Genomic DNA, 19,006 nt, shown 5'->3' with positions numbered 1-19,006 from the left:
ATATGTATAATAATGAAAATAGTTCTTAAAAATTATACATATTATTACAAAAATATAAATGAGATCTAATATTTAGTATACTTAAAACATTTTTATAGTCAGTACATAAATTTTCCAAATTCATCATGGATAATAACCTTGGTATACAAAATTGAATAAATCAAAAACTACTCATTCAAATTTTGATTTTTGAAAGTATCCCCTGAATAATCTATAGTAGGAAATATGGTTTCTCAAACTTGTAACTCCACGGAATATTTTTAACAGTTACAACAAATCAAGAACACTCAATTATTATTTTAAGGTATATTTAAAAATCCCAAAAAAAATGTTTAATCATTCTGTATATAATTTTCCTATTATTAACCACGTCAATTACCAAAAAATAATGAACTATTTTAGGAGACAAAACATACCATTGTTTGAATGGCTATTAAAATGAATAATAATCCATCGAAATATTTGTTTTTAAAAATATAATAATATACTTGTTAAATTTTAAAAAGTGTTATATTAAATTAATATTTCTATCATGCACTGATTTTATCAAAATATATCGATGTTTATAGAAATATGTTTAAGGTTACTATCAATATTTTTCTAATAAAATAAAGAAATTAACTTAATTTAAAATATATATTTTACTCATATTATATATATATGTATATTTTGTTCATGTATCTGTCTTTTGGAAAAATTAAAATAAATCTTAGGGTTAGTATAAAAGGCAGGTAATCTGACTGAGCAAAAAAAAAAAACAAAAAAATGTCAATAAAGTTAGGTACTTAAACTAAATTATAATTCGTGGACAAAAAATAACGTTTGCATACAGTTGAACTGACCATGCGTGACTTTTTACTTAATTAGATTACTTTTTTTTAGTAAGCTTCTAAATTTAATAATTTAAAAAAGACAAATAGTATGTAACTTTAAACATAAGTTAAATTTGTCTATATTAGCTTAAATTAATGAGTGAAAAAAACTATAAAAGTACCCCAGACTTGTTAATATTAATTACTAAAATATTTAAATCATTATAAGCCAAATTTAAACGCACCTATATCATTAGTAATACATAGAGTTAAATAACTCAACTGCTCTTTGGAATTTCGGCTTAGATAAGTAGATTAACATATTTAAATAAACCACCTTTTAAGGTGCAATTTACAGGAAAAAATTATGATTCTTATTTTAAAAAATAAATTTGTATATTATACGACAAAAATCGAGAAATAATTTAGAGTTTTAAAAATTTGTTGATTTGAAATTAAAATATAATAGTTTAATAGTATACTTATAATATCCAATAATCAGAAAATCAATTAACTTATTAATAATGGAAAAAATAGGATTTCTATCCTCTTGTGAAATTACCCTGAATACTAGATATACCCTACCTGATAGTATTTTCTTTTAATCAATTTAAACATATATAATATGAAAAATACTACAATAATATATAAGAATATTTTTGAAAAATGATTCCAACAATTTTATTATTGGTTATTACATTATTAATGTTCTGCGAACAACGAAGGTTTTTCTTTTAATTTTAATTTATTGTTTAAACAAACAAATTAGATAACTTTTCAAGATATTCGAAGTCAAACATTGAATTTATTTAATTATTTAGCGAAAAAAAAAAATATATTTATTCAAATGACATGGTTTTCTGTTATTCTTATACCTCATAACTAAATTCAGATATTATACGTGTATATAATTACAACATTGGCTTAGAATCTTAAGTAAAAAAAATACATACATATTTGGATAGATGAAATAAAATAAAATTTTTAATCGATGCTATATTGTATATAATACAGTAAAATCCCGTTACAACGACTCTAGGGGCCGAATTTTTTTTCGTTATAACGAAAATTGTGTTGTAACGAAAATTCGAATGAGCTCTTTATAAGCCCTGATTCTACGACTTTCGTTATAACGGGATTTTTCGTTGTATTCGTATTCGTTGTAACGGGATTTACTGCAGTAGTACCTATTATAGTATATGCCATACTCGTATTATACTTTATAGGGCATATTCAATGATTTTTTTTTAACAGTAACAATTCATCATTTCAAAAATATTTTTGTTTCAATAATTATTTATTTAATTTTTTTTTTTTTTTACTTTTATTTACATAATATGAAGTCATATAAACATTTTAAAAACAACATAACCCTAACTATTTTATATAATTTATTTATAACCTATTCTAACCTATAAATGTCTCAATTATATTTTTTTATAAAAAATATCTATTAGTAGTTTAGTAGTTATAGTTATTAAAAATTAATATGAGGATAGTAGTGGATAAATATTTTCGGAGTACATTTATAATCTACTCCACTCATCAATAAATTCAAACATTTGTAATTAATTAAAATATATTCGTTCAAAATTTAATTACTTTTGTAAAAATAATTTAAAAAATATCCTGTTTCAGAATAGTTATGAAATTAAAAAAGCTAAACATTTAAAAAAATGTATAAAAATATAACATAGAAACATATTTTATTTTGTAATAACTTAAAATTATATGTAAAAAATATTTTCAAAAACGTTAATACTTTACAAAATAATGAATGTTTACTGTTAAAAGAAACACTCAGTATAATATACCTACATTTTTCCTATTGTTATCCACTCAAGTTTCCAAAAGACTTTCAGTGTCTTGTTAAAAAGTACATTTTTATCGTTTTTTTTCACTATGGTACGAAAAACCGTTGATTTCCACTAAAGTGTGACTTTATACAGTCTGATATAATATGATAATCCAGAAATGAAAATATATATTTTTTTTTGATATTTCAATGCATTCGAATGTTAAATAGTAGTACCCAATAGGAAAACGAGTGTGTCTCCCTTCTTAAGACTACGGTAATTATTTCTTACAGAATTAATAAATATTTGTTGAATATTTTGAATTATTTTTTTTAACTTAATTTTAAATAATAGTATTAGTACATACACAAAAAATATAAAAATCGTATGATTATAGTAACCAAAAGTTCAGTGTAATATGAAATGTATTGATACACATAAATAAAACATCCACACGATGAAAACAATTAAAAAATCAATTAGTCTAAATTGTTGTTTTCAAATAGCGGGATAGTTAAGATATTTAAATGATTGCATGCATTTTTCCTAAGTCTCTATATTCTCATAATTTAAATTATATTAAGCAATAATTAAATATAAATTGTTATTTAAAAAAAATATTGTATAAGTAAGCAATAATTTTATACTTAATATTAAATTATGAACTGAGTTCATAAGTAACGCACGTGTGTGTGCATGTATATATGTATATTCTTGAATACGTTTTATGGAAGAAAAAATATTCCTTACATTGAAGGAGATTTTTTGTAACAAAATTAATCTATTATATAACTTAAAAATAATAGAAAATTGCATCTACTTTTTAAAAAAATAAAGAAGGACAAAATAAAAGCTACAAAAACTAGAAATAATAATCGGAATTTTATATTTCATAGAAATATAATATGGATATTATATTTTCCTGAGAACCAAAATATTTAAAAACTGAACGAATAATTAACAATTTGTAACTTACAAGTAGGTACTTAAAGTTTTTATGAGCTGTGTAGAATTGCGCAGAAGTGTCATACACAGTAAGTATTTGTTCACTAATTAGGTAATCAAACCAGCTTTAAATGCTAATAAAAAATAAATAATTAACTGTTCCTTCAAAGTTCGATTTGTATGCATTTAAATTCTCAGAAAAGTGTTCTTCTTTGAAATATAAAATTATTGTATACAATAATAAAAAAGAACCTCTAACGATTTGTTTTAAAAAAAAGTTTTTTCGTGGAGACTTTAAAATATGCACGATGTACAATAACAAAAATGTAAATACTTTTCAAGGAAATTAGTTTTTATGCTTATAATAATCATCCTTTATAGTAAAATTATCAATTAAGATCATTGAAAATCATAAAATTATTTTAGTATACATTATGTGAATATATTAACGAAACAAGAAATATTACATTTTGTTAAATGATATATATATATTTTAATATGTTATCTATCTATATTTAATATTTATAAAACTATGTCTACCTGTCTACATATTTTATAAAATACAGTATTTAAAATGATGCAATAGTTTTGATTGCAATTCATATGTTTTATGTTCAACAAAAGCCTTTTGAATTTGGTTTAAAAAAAAAATGAAGATGGATAAGTGGTACTACTCTACTGTTCAGTAGATGTTGAGTAGATTATTGTAATGGATGCATTACGTTTGCATTCAATGATAGAATAATATTATTATATACGATAGACAATTCTAAGTGGTAACGGTTTGTCAGCCTATACATTTCATGATATATTTTTAATGTAGTTATTAAATTAATTTATTTTAATATTTATATAACGGTAAGTTTATTTAATTTTCGCCGAAAATATTGCCTATTATATTATTCATATTTAGTTTTTATAATAATATATATTTATAACGTATTCCATTATATTTATTAACTTTTTGAGTCAATACCACTCTACTGTTAATCATTGTCAATAAGTTTATGGTATAAATATAGGTATTATAAAAATTAATCTACGTATTTTGAAAATTTTAGTGTGTAAATGAAAATTCATAATATATATAAATGGTATAAGTCTTTACGAATAATATTTTTGAAAGATAATAAAATAATTAAAACCGTTATTTATAAAAGATATGTATTTTTTCGAAATTTGAACTTGAAATATCTATGAAAAATAATTATGCTTATAATTTCTTATGTTGGTTCCGGTTAAACTGCTTACAAAGAACATACAATTTCAAATCTTAGCTATTTATATATATATATTATATATAATATAAAATATTGTATTTCTTATATTACAATATAATAACGACCCATGTGAAATTTTATATTAATTTTTCAAGATTTTTTATACAAAGAAAATTGTTTATAGATATTTATAGGAAAAAAACAAACAATAAAGACAAAAAAATCTAATATCTATAATAGCTTTAAAAGAGAAAAATTGTTTTAAAGTTTTACCATTTGATAATTTAAATTATCAGTGGTTATTCATTTTTAAATTACAATAAAATAATTTAAGGAGAAATGGTTATTTTATGGATGAATATCAAAGTCGTAAAAATTTGAACTTCAAACGCTTATAAAAAAATTAATCTGACTTTGCGGTAGATTTTTTTTTTAAATATAGATTGAAAAACTTATAAAAAATCTTGTGTTGAATTTTAAAATATTAGGTATGAATATTAAACATTTTATGTATTTTTTACTACAAAATAATATGCTGATTTTCGCGATTTTGATGAAATGTGCTTAAATTCTAACTTCAAATGCTTATAAAATTATTTATGAATTTACACTCAAGTTTTTTTTTCTTTTAATTACAATTTATTTGGAATCTTATATAAAATGTTCAAATTGAACGAACGAAACACTTTTTATTGAAATGTACAGAGAAGAATAAAAAAAAATATATATATATATATAAATAAATTAAACATTTTAATCGTCAATAAATAGCTCAAAAAGAGTTGACACGATGTTCGTGAATGGTGTTATGAGGTGAGGAAAAAGGTTTATGGAATGTAATGAAAAAACTTACATACCTACTGAGTAGTGAGTAATGTATTATAATAATTGCAATTAACGACGTGATATACATATGGTACATACGCGGGATTATTGTACCGCACGGTTAACAATCAAAGACAGATCCATGATGGACAACGTCACCATCGATCACGGGGACTAGTCTAGGTTTTATCTTTGAAAATGTTCGACGCACTTGGCAGCAAGAAAAAAAACCCGTTCAGACCGATACCAATGCTGTTACATAAACCGTAACCGATTGGCGATTATAATATGGACACTGTGAAAATTTAAGATTTCTGCGGTCATTCGTTTGAATGATAACAAAACAAATACATCAATTCTGCGTGAAATTGGTTTAGAGTAAATATTTCCGTTTTTCCTTATTTTTTTTTTTTTAATTTTATAGGTTATTAAGAAAACATTACTAGGAATTTCTTCTTAAATCCCCCCATCCCCCCAGAGTACCAACTAGGTATACCAACTTGATCTAATTTTCTACCAGAAAACTCCCCCTAAGTTGAAATTGAACATTTTTATTGCTCAAAAAGGTGATGACAGACAAAAAACAACAACACGCCATTGTAAAATCAATATATTCATCGCTCCACTGAGAATCTAAAAAACTTTTGTTATAAGTTTGTTTAATCAAAATGTTGAAAATAAAATATAGACAAAAATATAAATGTATAACAATACATAAAAGGTTTGATTAAAGTATACAGGCAAATAGTATTTTATCGCCACATTCTGTTTTTAGTGTGTAATATTCATTCTTTTATATGATAATAATATATACCTAACGTTAAACAAATTATCATTACATGTAATCCATGTAACTTAATAAAGCGTATTCGTTCTGGTTATCTTATTTTCAATTTACCTACTTATAATATGATATAAAAAACAGTTTTCAAAATATAATAATACTCAATAAGTATATATTAAACTCTTAAAGGAATATATATATTTCACTAACTGTATTTTCTTGAGTAAAATTATAAATTTCAATATGTGTGCAACTAATATTTATTCAATTTTAATCTAATTGAAAACCAAAATATGTTGTTATTATTTAAAAAAAAAACATATCAACCACATGTATAAGATATTAAATATCCACAAATATTAATACTATATTAAAAAAATTAACTTTAAAAACTTCAATAATTTTATAATAGCATTCAAAAATTTAGTTAACTACTTAGTAGTACAGTAATACTATACTTAGTATATCCAAATAAAATTATTGATATTTTTTTAACGTTTTTATAAGGTTATTTAGTTAAATAAAATTAATTGTTTCAAATAATTTGAATTAATAACTTTTATTATTTTATAGATTGTTAAAAATTTAAAATCTAAAGTGACATTGACTTTTACTTCAAGTGTAGCATATAAGATATTTTATACTCAAATGAAAAATTATATACAATATGACGTCTTAATATTATTTTCAATAACGTTTAAGCGTTATACACACCCATTTTATATGATCTGTGTTAGAAACAGTTGTATCACAACATCAATCTTGTTGGTTATCGAAAATACCTCATTATTTGAGTGCCGATAAACCGCTTTTCCTTTGTTATCCTGAATTTTGGGTTACGAAAATGATTACATTTCAAAGAATTTATAAAAGTAACCATAATAATGTTATGCTATGTATTAAAAAATAATTAATTTACTAGTTATATTTTGTAACAATCTTATATTCTAATAACTAGTAATAATAGTTTCTTTTAATAATTATTGTTTTCCAATAATAAACGTAAACTTTCATAAATTGTATTATTTTTTTCAATTTTTTGGTTATTATTAATTCATATATTTTATTATTTACACCAGCTGTCAATGGTATAATATGATGTATGAGCTATGTGTGAATATTTAACTATTTGATAGTGGTTATACACATAATATAAGTCTTATTCTAAATTATAAATAAATCATTAAATTTATATTTTTACACATTTACAACGTCTCTATAGTTTATATGTTCTTACAATTTTTTTAAATACATATTTTTATTTTTTAATTCAAAATAATTTTCTCAACAACGTATATAAACTTGTATTAAAACTACAGTAGATATGTAAAAATGCAATTGATTTTTTTTTTTTTTATAATGTTTCAAAAATAATATAAATAGCTAACTAACATTTTGGCTTAAATAAGATATTTAAAGTAATGCAAGTATAGATACTTCAATAATATTTTGATAAAATAAACGTAGTTATACAGAATAATATTTTATTATTTTTTTATCTACGAAAAATAATTTAAAAATACGGTTTATATTCATATCTGAATTTATTATACAGTTATCAATAACAAAAATATGAGATATTACGTAGTATTTTATAATAATATGTCATTACGCATTACTCATTATAATAATTGACTGTTTTTTAAATAATAGTTTTTTTTAATTATTTACCTCTAAACTAACTTAAATCATCTCATAAAAAATGTTTAGTACAATATAATATGGATAAATATGGTTAAAAAGATATTTGATACCTCATTATGTTTGTTGTTATTGAAATAGATTAATCGATTGGCTGTAATGTTATTTTTTCTCAAAGTTTATTAATTTTGTTTTTTTTTTAACAAAAAAGGTCTGATCGTGTCAAGCAAAACGTCCCATATGGTAATACGTATCAGAGTAAAAAACCTGTAGTTTTTCCTTCATTTTTTAGAGAGCCTTATCCTAATTAGTTTAATGTCCCATACCCCAGTATCCCGTAATATATTTTCTATTACAGTATCCAAGTTGAGGTTCATGAATTTTTCAGGACAACAGTTTTTACACTCTGGTGAGTTAGCACCCTTTCTTTTATTTCTTGGTCGTATATATTTTTTTAATGAGGGTATAGGTAGATAATTACTTTTCCAGTAATAACACGATATTTTACATGATTTTATTAATTGAGCTATTTTAAAAATACTATAATATCTCAAAAGTCGAAGACATTTAATCTTTCAGTGATTATTATATTATTATGAGTATAAAATGGTATGGTAATTGATTATATTGTTTTTATTAAACAATCTATTATTACAATTTATTAACTTCAAGTGGTTGTTTATTATGAAAACCACAAAAATAATTATTTTGAATAATCCCAAAATATTTTGGTTGTGGGTCCACATTGTACTATAAGCAATAGTTTTGTATGTATTTATATACAATACATACTATTTATTATATAATATGTTGTAACAGACCAACTATAAAAATTAGTGAATAGTGAATAGTAAATACATTAAAAATATGTTCGGTTATAACTTATAAGTTAGATCAATAAAACTAGTTAGTATTAATTATCCCCATTAAAGAAAAAAATCATAGGAATTAAAATATATTATAACATTAATAAATACACATGATACAATTAAAAAACAAGTCATTTATAATATTCATTTTTATTGGTCGCAAAAAATGTTATTTTATATATCTGTTATATAAGACACGTGCACTAAAAAATTAAATATTTTATAGCTAAACATAAAATAATCCTTTGAAGTTTTTTGAACATTATAAAAAAGTTGGTTCTCATATTTCAGGTAAAAATATCTATTTCTTTTTATGTAAATTTCTGATTTGTTTTATTGTTTAAATTACTAAGGCATAGGTAAGTAAAATATTAACCATAAAAAGTTTTAATTATGACTGTATGGTAAACTGAATATTTAAAAAAAATACATCTTTTTACTTCAAAATATATCAATATTCACAATGAAACGAAAACGAAATATGAATAAATAAATGTATACACCTAATTCGTACACAATTAAAAAATACTTTTAACGAGACAATCGACCAACATTCAATATCTCAGTATCTGTGATATTCATGGAATTTTTATATCAATATAATTATATTTTGATTGGTTTAAATCATTTAAAGTGTAATGTAATGAAAATATAAAAATATAAATACTTACTTAAAAATTTAATATCATAAATTTAATTTTATGAATTATTATGCAACACGTTAAAAACTTTTATTGTCTTCATGATATAAGTTATTATGGTGAAATTTTGATGAATTATTGCCAACATTCGAATAATATGAGTTTTCAAGTTTTATGATCGGGTTGTTCAAAAACGTGTACCCGAGGCTTGCATTATTTTTATTTTTTTTTTATTTACAGTCGATTCCTTATTATTATCCAACCTCAGTAATAATGGGGAAAGTTTTTACTTAATCGTTAACCTCAGTGTTGGTCGTCGTCTAGTTCTGTTTTGTTTTTGTTTTTTTTTTTTTCACTTTTTTCGCATACAATATTATTGATTTCCATGTCAATGTGTTTTGGAAAACTTCCAGTTGGATAAAATTGCAAAACGATTGCATCATTGGGCTAGTCATATTATGCACGTATATATACTGTTATACGTGACGCACTTGTATATTGATCCAGGAACTTGCATAGTATTGCATGGATGCGAAATTACACATTTTAGTTACGCGCGTAAAAAAATCAAGATTCTCGTTTATTTATCGCAATTTATGCTAGCATCAGGTAAAATTTATTATTGAATTCATCAGATATTATAGTGGGTATTCATTTTGAGTTCTCAAATACAATTATGCACGTAAGAACTATACAAAACAAATGTTTTTTTCCCTCTAATAGAGTTAAATAATGTAAGTACATATTACTATATTAGTTACCTGCTGACTATTGGGATATTGGAGTACTGTGTATTATTTTAAAGCGTTTTTTAAACAAGTTTCTATTTTGGTTAATTTTTGTAGCCAATTGTTTTTATCTTTGGTCGACATGTTTCATACCTAAAATATGATCATCTTATTTTATTTCAAATGTATTCAACAAAAATAAAAAATAAAAGATAAATTTTTAATTCTTTGCTAGTGTGGGAATGGACGTTTATTTAATATTTATCGTCGTGGACGTATGCTTTATTCGTTATTATACAAGCAAAATATTGATAGGTAATACCTAGTTATGATAATAAGGGTACAAAAATATTAAAAACATTTAAGTGGAGAGAATTATGCGAATTCATTCACTTGCTTATTGCAATTCAAGCTTTCATTTAAATATTTAAATTTATAACTAACCATTCCCCCCTTGAAAATTTGACTAAATCTGGTTTATACCATCATCACAGAAACGCCAATAAGCGTTCGTCTACGGTTCCGTGCACTTACATTATTTGATGTCGCTTCGTTTCCACGTAAAAACTTCTGAAAATGCCTAGAAAATACCTACAACTGTACAAGAGAATATTTGCCAATAAAAAGCACCACTCGCATAATACGATTACCGATTCGAAGATATCTACAAAACACACATCATTTTGCAATATATACACACTACTTGGGTTCGTATTTCAATTCCTTGACAAAATACACAAGACCGTCAGATTTATGAGAGTAATGTCGAACACTTTATTAAAGTCCCAGAGGCAGATAGGTATTGCAGTATTGCAGGTTGAAGGTTCCCACCAGTATAAAAAATATACTGACTTGTAGTTTTTATCAAATATTCGAATGGAATTTAACATCGAAGTCTCCTACACATGAATTTATAAATATTAAGTAAATTATGTTATTTTTCACAAGATAAAAATATGAATATATAAATTACGTATAATAATTGCGTGTATAGTAGGTATACCTAGTTATGATCACTAAAACCGTTAAGATATGATAAACTATCAGACGTAATCTTATATTTTTTTTAGTTCTAGTTTAATAATAATAATGAAACTATAACAAAATATCAAAGGTTATTTTACCAAAACATGTTAAAAATATATGGGACCTCCGCTCAATAATTTAACGCCAATGGCGTGTTGGGTTTCTAATGCCCATTTACGAACTTTCTCGGGACACCTTCCCATAATTGCGCATGAGAACTTTTCATACGAAATAATACGTATTTTTCAGTTCTATCGTCGTTGGATAAACAGTAATATTACTTCATCATCATAATTATTCACTCGAATATAACAAAGTGTACCGGCGAGTTAACTCTGTGCGCCCGACGGTAATAGTGAGTAAAATAGGGTCATGACGCCCACGGTTTCGTAAATCCCGTACACGACTCACTGCCCTGCCGACATACACTCAAAACAACACCATCGCAGAGCGCAAAGTGCGTTGGGCTTACAATGTTTTTGACCGCGTTGTTCACAATTATATTTTTAGCTAAACGGGTCGTCCGAAATTCTCGCCGAATGAAAAATGAACCGGACTGTACGTCATCGACCACCGGCGTAGACACAAACGATAGCACGACACGGCCAATGCGGTGATTAATCGCGGGTACGTTTCTACATGCAACGTTCCGTTACCACTTTTGTCTTCCATCCCGCCCATCCACCACCAACCGTCACGACCGCCGCCAACACCGCCTTCGCGCACCGTCGAAGATTTATCGGCGTTTTCAGCGGTGCGAGTATTCCGCGGCGCGATGGCGAAGGGGGTACGACCGCGCCACACAGCCCGCCGCCGAGCCTGCGATCAAGCCGACCGACCCCCCCCCCCCTCGCGCCCATAGATTTCATGGTCCACGTGTTTTTCGATTCGGACATAATCGGCCGGAAGTCGGTCGGTCGGTGCCGAATCATGCGAAAGCCCATTGTTTCTTAAGTGTACCGCTGATGGACTTGTCGAGTACCTACAGTACAGTAGCTGCCGGGTGTTAGCACCACCACTCCCCCCAAAACTGCCGCCGCCGCAGCCGACCATATTCCACTGAGCTCGACCCGTCGCACACCGTCTAAATGTTTTTCTGCCGTTGTTTTGTACGCAAACAGCAATAGCAACATCGACGGCACTCGATCGACCGACTAATACAAAGGCGTTTCACGGATCCAATCTAACAGTTGTACGAGACTTGTTCCCTCTGGCGACGATGACGTGTCGGAAACCGAACAACACGCCAAAGGGTTATTATGGAAATGTTCGGCAGCTCCGATATTCCGAGATTAAATAACCTGCACCGGGGCCCCGACAATACCGGCGACAACTGTTTTTCAATTTAAAACCCGCCACCGAACACAAATTCCATTTATCGATAATAACAATTATTTGCTCTTTTTTACGTCGTGCTCTCGAGATATTTTTATAAGTATTAAACATCGTTTTATAATGTACGTCTTGTAAACATTATTGCATTTCGTATAATTCCATTATTTTAATAATCACATAGATTGCACTTGTCAAAGTTATTTTATTATAATCATTTTCTATATTTTTACTTTCAAAAAATGCATACTTTGTTATTTATTAATTAAGTATTGATATTGTATACAATTATAAAATATATATAAACAATAATTAAAATACCAAATATTTATATATTTAAAAACAATTGTCAGTAAAGATTTCAATAGGTACTTAAAAAATACACAGTATTTACGCGTCAGTTTTATTAGAAACTTACGAATCATATTTTATTTTATTGTAAATTAGTTATTATTATTATTATTTTACACGCATAAAAGTTCAAAAGAGTAACCAAATAACGTAAAAATATTAAAAAAAAATCAGTACCTATAATATTGGGACTGCGATAAATCATTTATTTTTTTTTTTAAATAAATAATTTAGGTTATAGAAATATTATATTAACAAACTGTTTACAAACTAAAAAAAGCTGTATACATAAATAATAATGTAATAGGATTTGGTTCTAAAAATAATTATCACATTTAACTAGATGTAGAAAAATTTTACTTGAAAAACAAGCCGAAATTCTCTGGCTCCATCTCGCCGGATTTCCGGAAATGAACGTGGACGTTTTGTCCGTCGAACCGGAAGCGTCCGATTCGTAAACTCTGGGAAAATGTCTATACCATCCTTTTCAAATATTTAAGCTCCTTATACCACTTGCGCACAAACGTCAATACTTGAATCCAAAACCTGTATCAACTTTCAGACGTTTACGGTCCACTCGTTATCCAATATTGGATGCATCGATTTTTGTAACACGTGTACATTACCAACAATTTCCAAACAAAATTCATTGCTATGAGTAATGTTATAAATAAAGAAATAAATGTCGGTGATCAGTAGTAGGTTTTCTGAAAAAAAAGAAAAAGAAAAAACTATATTTTATAGTAACTACATTTAGAATATATTATTTAAATTTTAAATACTATTTTTTTATAATTTTTTTTTTTTTAATTTTGTAATTAAACTTATTAAAATTTAAAAGTCGTTATAATTGGTAAGGTATAAAATTGAATTATACAGTTTAATGTACCAACTTGACTAGACTTACACTTTCTTGAAAATTTTTGAGCAATATATTATGTCCTTTTTAATATATATTTTCATTAAAATATAAAAAGAAAAAATCGTGAAAATCGTGAAAATACAATATAATTTGCTAGTTTTTGTAAATTTGATAAATTTAGTCCAAATTTGAATTTGAAATGTTTATACATAAGTCCGTACATTATGTTTCTTAAATATTTTTAAATAACTATAATACAAATTTATGAGAAACCTTGTATTAAATTTTCAACATTTTCAAAAAATCGGACAAATGTATATCGATTATATAAATAGGAAACAACGAGTTAGAAAGTAAGTAACTTCAAAACCGTATAGTAGATATAGTGTTCCTCGTCAAAAGGTCAATGTAACGTAATTCGAATTAAATAATAAATTATTACATTCTCAAACGATTCTAAACAGGGACGGTCAATCAGCCTATATTTCTAAGGATATTTTACTGTATATTTATAGTGCTATGAGAAATTTATTTTTCTTAAAGTTATACTATAGTATATTGAACTAATTTTCGTCAAAAATAAATTGCATAGGTATATTACTAATTATTGAATCGATAATATAACACTATTTTATATAGTATTATTAACTTACTTTTTATTGATTTATTCATAAGTCAATACTGACAGACTTGTTTACATAGGTTTGTTATATAAATAACCAAAATTAATCTAAATGTCAAATAAATAATTATAATTATTATACATCGAAGCAAAACGTTTCTACAAATAATACCCTTTTTTAAAGTTGTATAAAAATAACATTTGTATATTATTTCATAAGCATTTTAATTTAAAATAACGATACAAAAAATTAATCTAAATATTTTTAAAATGTCATTGTGTATAAGGAATATAAATGTAAGTAATAGTGGAATGTTCCGTGATTTAGAGATTTAAACTTTAGCGATCGCTCATAAAATACTTATGTGGCTTAACACTAAACTTTTTTTTAAAGATTAGTAAGCAAAACTTACGAGGAATCGTAAATTAAATTTGAAAATCTTAAACGTAAAATAAAAAATATATTCATTTTTACCTATAAAGCAATCTACAAATTTTCACGATTTTGTAAAAATTTAAATGCAACAATAATGATTATGTATTTTTGAAATGTATTAATAGTGTAAGAATAACTTACGACAAACTTTACTTTAAACTGCAAAATATTAACAAGTAAACAAAACAAAAAAATAGGCAAGTGAGTACCGCTCTTCTGTACATTAGATGTCGAGTGTTCACTGTTATGGATGTGTTAAATTTGAATTAAATTATGTATCATTTTATACGAAAAACAACTGTGAGCAGAGACGGTCGTCAGTCTATAAATATACTTCATTATCTATTTTATAATGTAAATATTAAACTCATTTATTTTATTTTAGTATTACGGTATTTTGATTTAATTTTTTTTAATAATAAAAATAACATTTCATTTTCCATGTTATTAGTATTTAATTATTATAATATATATATATATATATATATATATATATATGTGTGTCTGTGTGTGTATCATATTGTAATATAAACTTAAATGATTCAAAATGTAATATTATCTTTTTGTAAACACCATAAAACAGTAAAAATAGGTTTAAAGTATAAATTTATAATATCTTAAAATAAATACAAATGTGATTGCATTTAGTAAAATCAATAACAATATAATTACATAAAAGTTTTAATTTCTCACAAAATGTTTTTAAATCATAAAAAATAATTAACATCGTTATTAATCTTTAAATTACATAGTTTGGTTCACATTTCAAAAAAAAATAACTGTGTTTAGATATTTTTTAAATTTCTTAGATCCAGTATAAAATATGTATAAGGAATATTATATTACATTTAAAATCTTAACTATAACAATTAAATATTTTATACATTTTTACTAAAACATATTTGTAGATAATTTTGATAATTTTGACAATTTTTATAAAAATTAAAATATCAAATGTATATTAAAAACAATTGTTTCTAGTCACACAGTTATAAAAACAACTTATGTGGAATAAATATTACATTTTCTAGAATATATTAGACTCAATTTTTATCGAAAACTTTTTTATGTGAAAATCCCTAGTCCGTGATTTTTTTTTTTAATTATTTTTAATATACTTGGAAATTTTTACCTCTTAACCACCAATTATATCAAATATAAAAAATCTCAAAACTAGAAATCAAAGCTTTTAGATACTGAACTTTCAGATAACGTTAAGTACAAAAAACCTCACATTATTGTATAACTAATACATAAATTGTTCCACTCAGTTTAAGAATTAGTAATATTAAATTGTTGTTTATTTAATGTTTTTAAATTGTCAATCAAAATCATGTTCTAATCAATCAATACATCTGAATTGAGAGATCTATGTCATAACATCGATGTTTAACAATTCAACATTATGAAAATTGTAGCAATAACATTTATTTTTAAAGAATTCTATCCAAAATAATAAATAAACTAGCAAATTTATGCATTTTAAAGCAACTATATATTTTCAACTACCTTAATATATTTGATATAAAATATAATATATATATATATATATATTATATAAGCTTTAAATGATTCCCATTATTGTAAGCTATGTAATTTATTTTTCCAGAGAACTAAAGGAAAAACAAAATAAAATACATTCAATTGATTTCATGAGAATTTCAGGTAGAATTCAATACAAATTGAATCCCTTTACAGTTTTTTTCGTAGGGCGTTTAATGATTTTAATTATTAATTTACATTGAATTTCGTAAATATCATTGAAATCATATATAATGCTTTTTTTATATATTTATAGTGACATAACGGACTTGAGTAAAGATAATATTAAGAAATCGTCTCACAGAAAAATAATGAAACAATGTGTTATAACTGTATGAGTATTTCAATGAAATTGAAACTTTAAAATTATTATTTGATGATTAATCATAAATATCCAATAAATATTTTTAAAAAAAATTTTAAACTAATATAATAATATGAAAATAACAACATAAACATAGACATTATAACAAGAATACTTTTATATGAATTTTTGCCGAATTATCAATAATACAATTATTTAAATTAATATTTTTTCTATTGTATAAATAATAAAAAATTCTTGATTCTTTGAAACTACATTTTTTTAGCGAAGATGACAAATACTATATAATGTATTTGTTTAATTTAGTATATAATAAAATAAATAACGATATTTATTTGTAGTTAAATTTGAAATATTTTTATAATCATGTTTTTATGCATCACTGTGTAATGTTTTAAAATATGATTATTAACGTTTTATAAACTTGAAATATCTTTTAAAATATATTAAAATATATACAGCTGAGAATATAACGTAAATGATTAATTAAATACTTTAATAAAATTTTTATTTTTAAAAATTGACAAATAAACTTACAAACCTTTCAAATTTCTAAAAAAAAATTTATGATTACCAAGATTATTCTTTAATTTATGTAAATTCTTGGTTTATATGAAAATAATACAACTTTCTTTTTTGAATAATTAATTTAATTAAAAAGAATTAAATTAATGTTTTAATTACATAATCCAATATTAATCAAGAATAAATTTATACTTATTAATAAGTTAGAAACATTCAATTTTTTCTATTAATTTTAGCATCAAAATAAATCATTTTCAACAATAGTGAGCAACATCTAAATACCTAATACAATTATGAATCAGAAATCTAAACGAAGTACATCCTGGTCAACTCTTTTTATAAATACGAATAACTAGCACTGTTAATTTAAAATATTAATATTATGTCGAAAAAAAACGAGCACACAAAGTGATTGTAATGCTTTGGTGCACTAAAACAATGTAACAACGCAAATATTATGTCAGAATTATACGGGATTCGCAATATAATTATCATAACTCCGTAGAGTTAATTAGTACCGTTATTGTTAAGTTAAAATACTTGTATTGATACCACCTATTCGTCCTATTCAATTTTCAGATACTTAATTTTTCTGTGAACATAATACATGTATAGATACCTTAAATAAAACGGATATGAAACAATATTAATATTGATCAATTGTCTGCGATAAAAAAAAAAAATAAAAACTTTTTATATTTTTTTTATATAAAAATCATATGTTGTATTACCTATTTTATAATATTGTTTAAATCGTGAACATAATTTTATAGCATTGTAGGTTATGTATAATATACAATATATATGGTCAAAAATATGTGTGCTAATTGAATTATAGCCTGCTACAAATTTATGAGCATTGAATACAGAATGAGGTTTGTTTAACGTATCTCCTATTAACTTTACCATAGTAACTTTTTTTTTCTGCAAATGTAGTGTCATAAATTGGGTATGATAAATGGCATTATGTTAAGGGCAAAAATAGAAATTCTCATTATTCTTACTCGGCACTTCAATAAACTTTGTCTAATAGTGATGAATTGGAATAAAAAGATAACTAAATTAATTTTAAGAATTTAAACTATACCTTTGTATTATCTAACGTGAAATTACTTTGAAATTACAAACCCTTGAAAATAATACGTTAATAACATATACGAATATCATCGTAATATGTTATAAGAAAAGTGATGTATTATATATTATATAATATTATAAACCTGTTTTCATATTATATTATAGTAAAATATTGTTGGTGCTGTTGCGTGAGTGTCAGTTAGGTTTAGTGGTGACCATATTATATCCTTCGTGGTATTTATTTATATATAAAATATATATAAACGTCAGAGGTGTATAATGTACACCGTACGGTACCTGATAGTACATTAATATATATAACACACTGTAATACACAGTATACTGTAAATATGTTCGTTAAAAAGAAAAGATTTTTTCAGTACTATATACGAGTATATTATAGTGAGTTGTATTGAGTTAGAATACATTTTTCATTAAACTTTTTGTCTGAAAAATTTACCTTGTTATCTATATTGCTGTTCCTAATCGTCGTCTGAAATAAAATATTTTAAAAAAAAGTTTTCTCCTATTGTTTTTCTATTTTGTACTCATCATTATTACTCGCATGTCACACTGCACTATGTAGGTACACGACAACTGTTTAGTACCTTAAATTTAAAACTAGACTTTAAATTACAGTCAATCAA

General features: G+C 24.5%; 1 protein-coding gene across 1 annotated transcript in view; it reads right to left on the bottom strand.

Annotated features, from left to right (window-relative positions):
- Positions 1–18,403, bottom strand: part of LOC132923052 (aquaporin AQPAe.a) — a 478,481-nt gene extending 460,078 nt beyond the window's left edge. The window contains exon 1 of the transcript XR_009661088.1: positions 18,393–18,403. The gene's annotated coding sequence lies outside the window, so the exon portion shown is untranslated. The remainder of the gene's footprint in view (positions 1–18,392) is intronic.
- Positions 18,404–19,006: the final 603 nt, after the last annotated feature.

The sequence above is a fragment of the Rhopalosiphum padi genome, chromosome 2 (genome assembly GCF_020882245.1).
Source record: "Rhopalosiphum padi isolate XX-2018 chromosome 2, ASM2088224v1, whole genome shotgun sequence".
Lineage (NCBI taxonomy): Eukaryota > Metazoa > Arthropoda > Insecta > Hemiptera > Aphididae > Rhopalosiphum > Rhopalosiphum padi.
The sequence above is the reverse complement of the archived record's forward strand: the minus strand, read 5'-3'. Positions and strand labels throughout refer to the sequence as shown.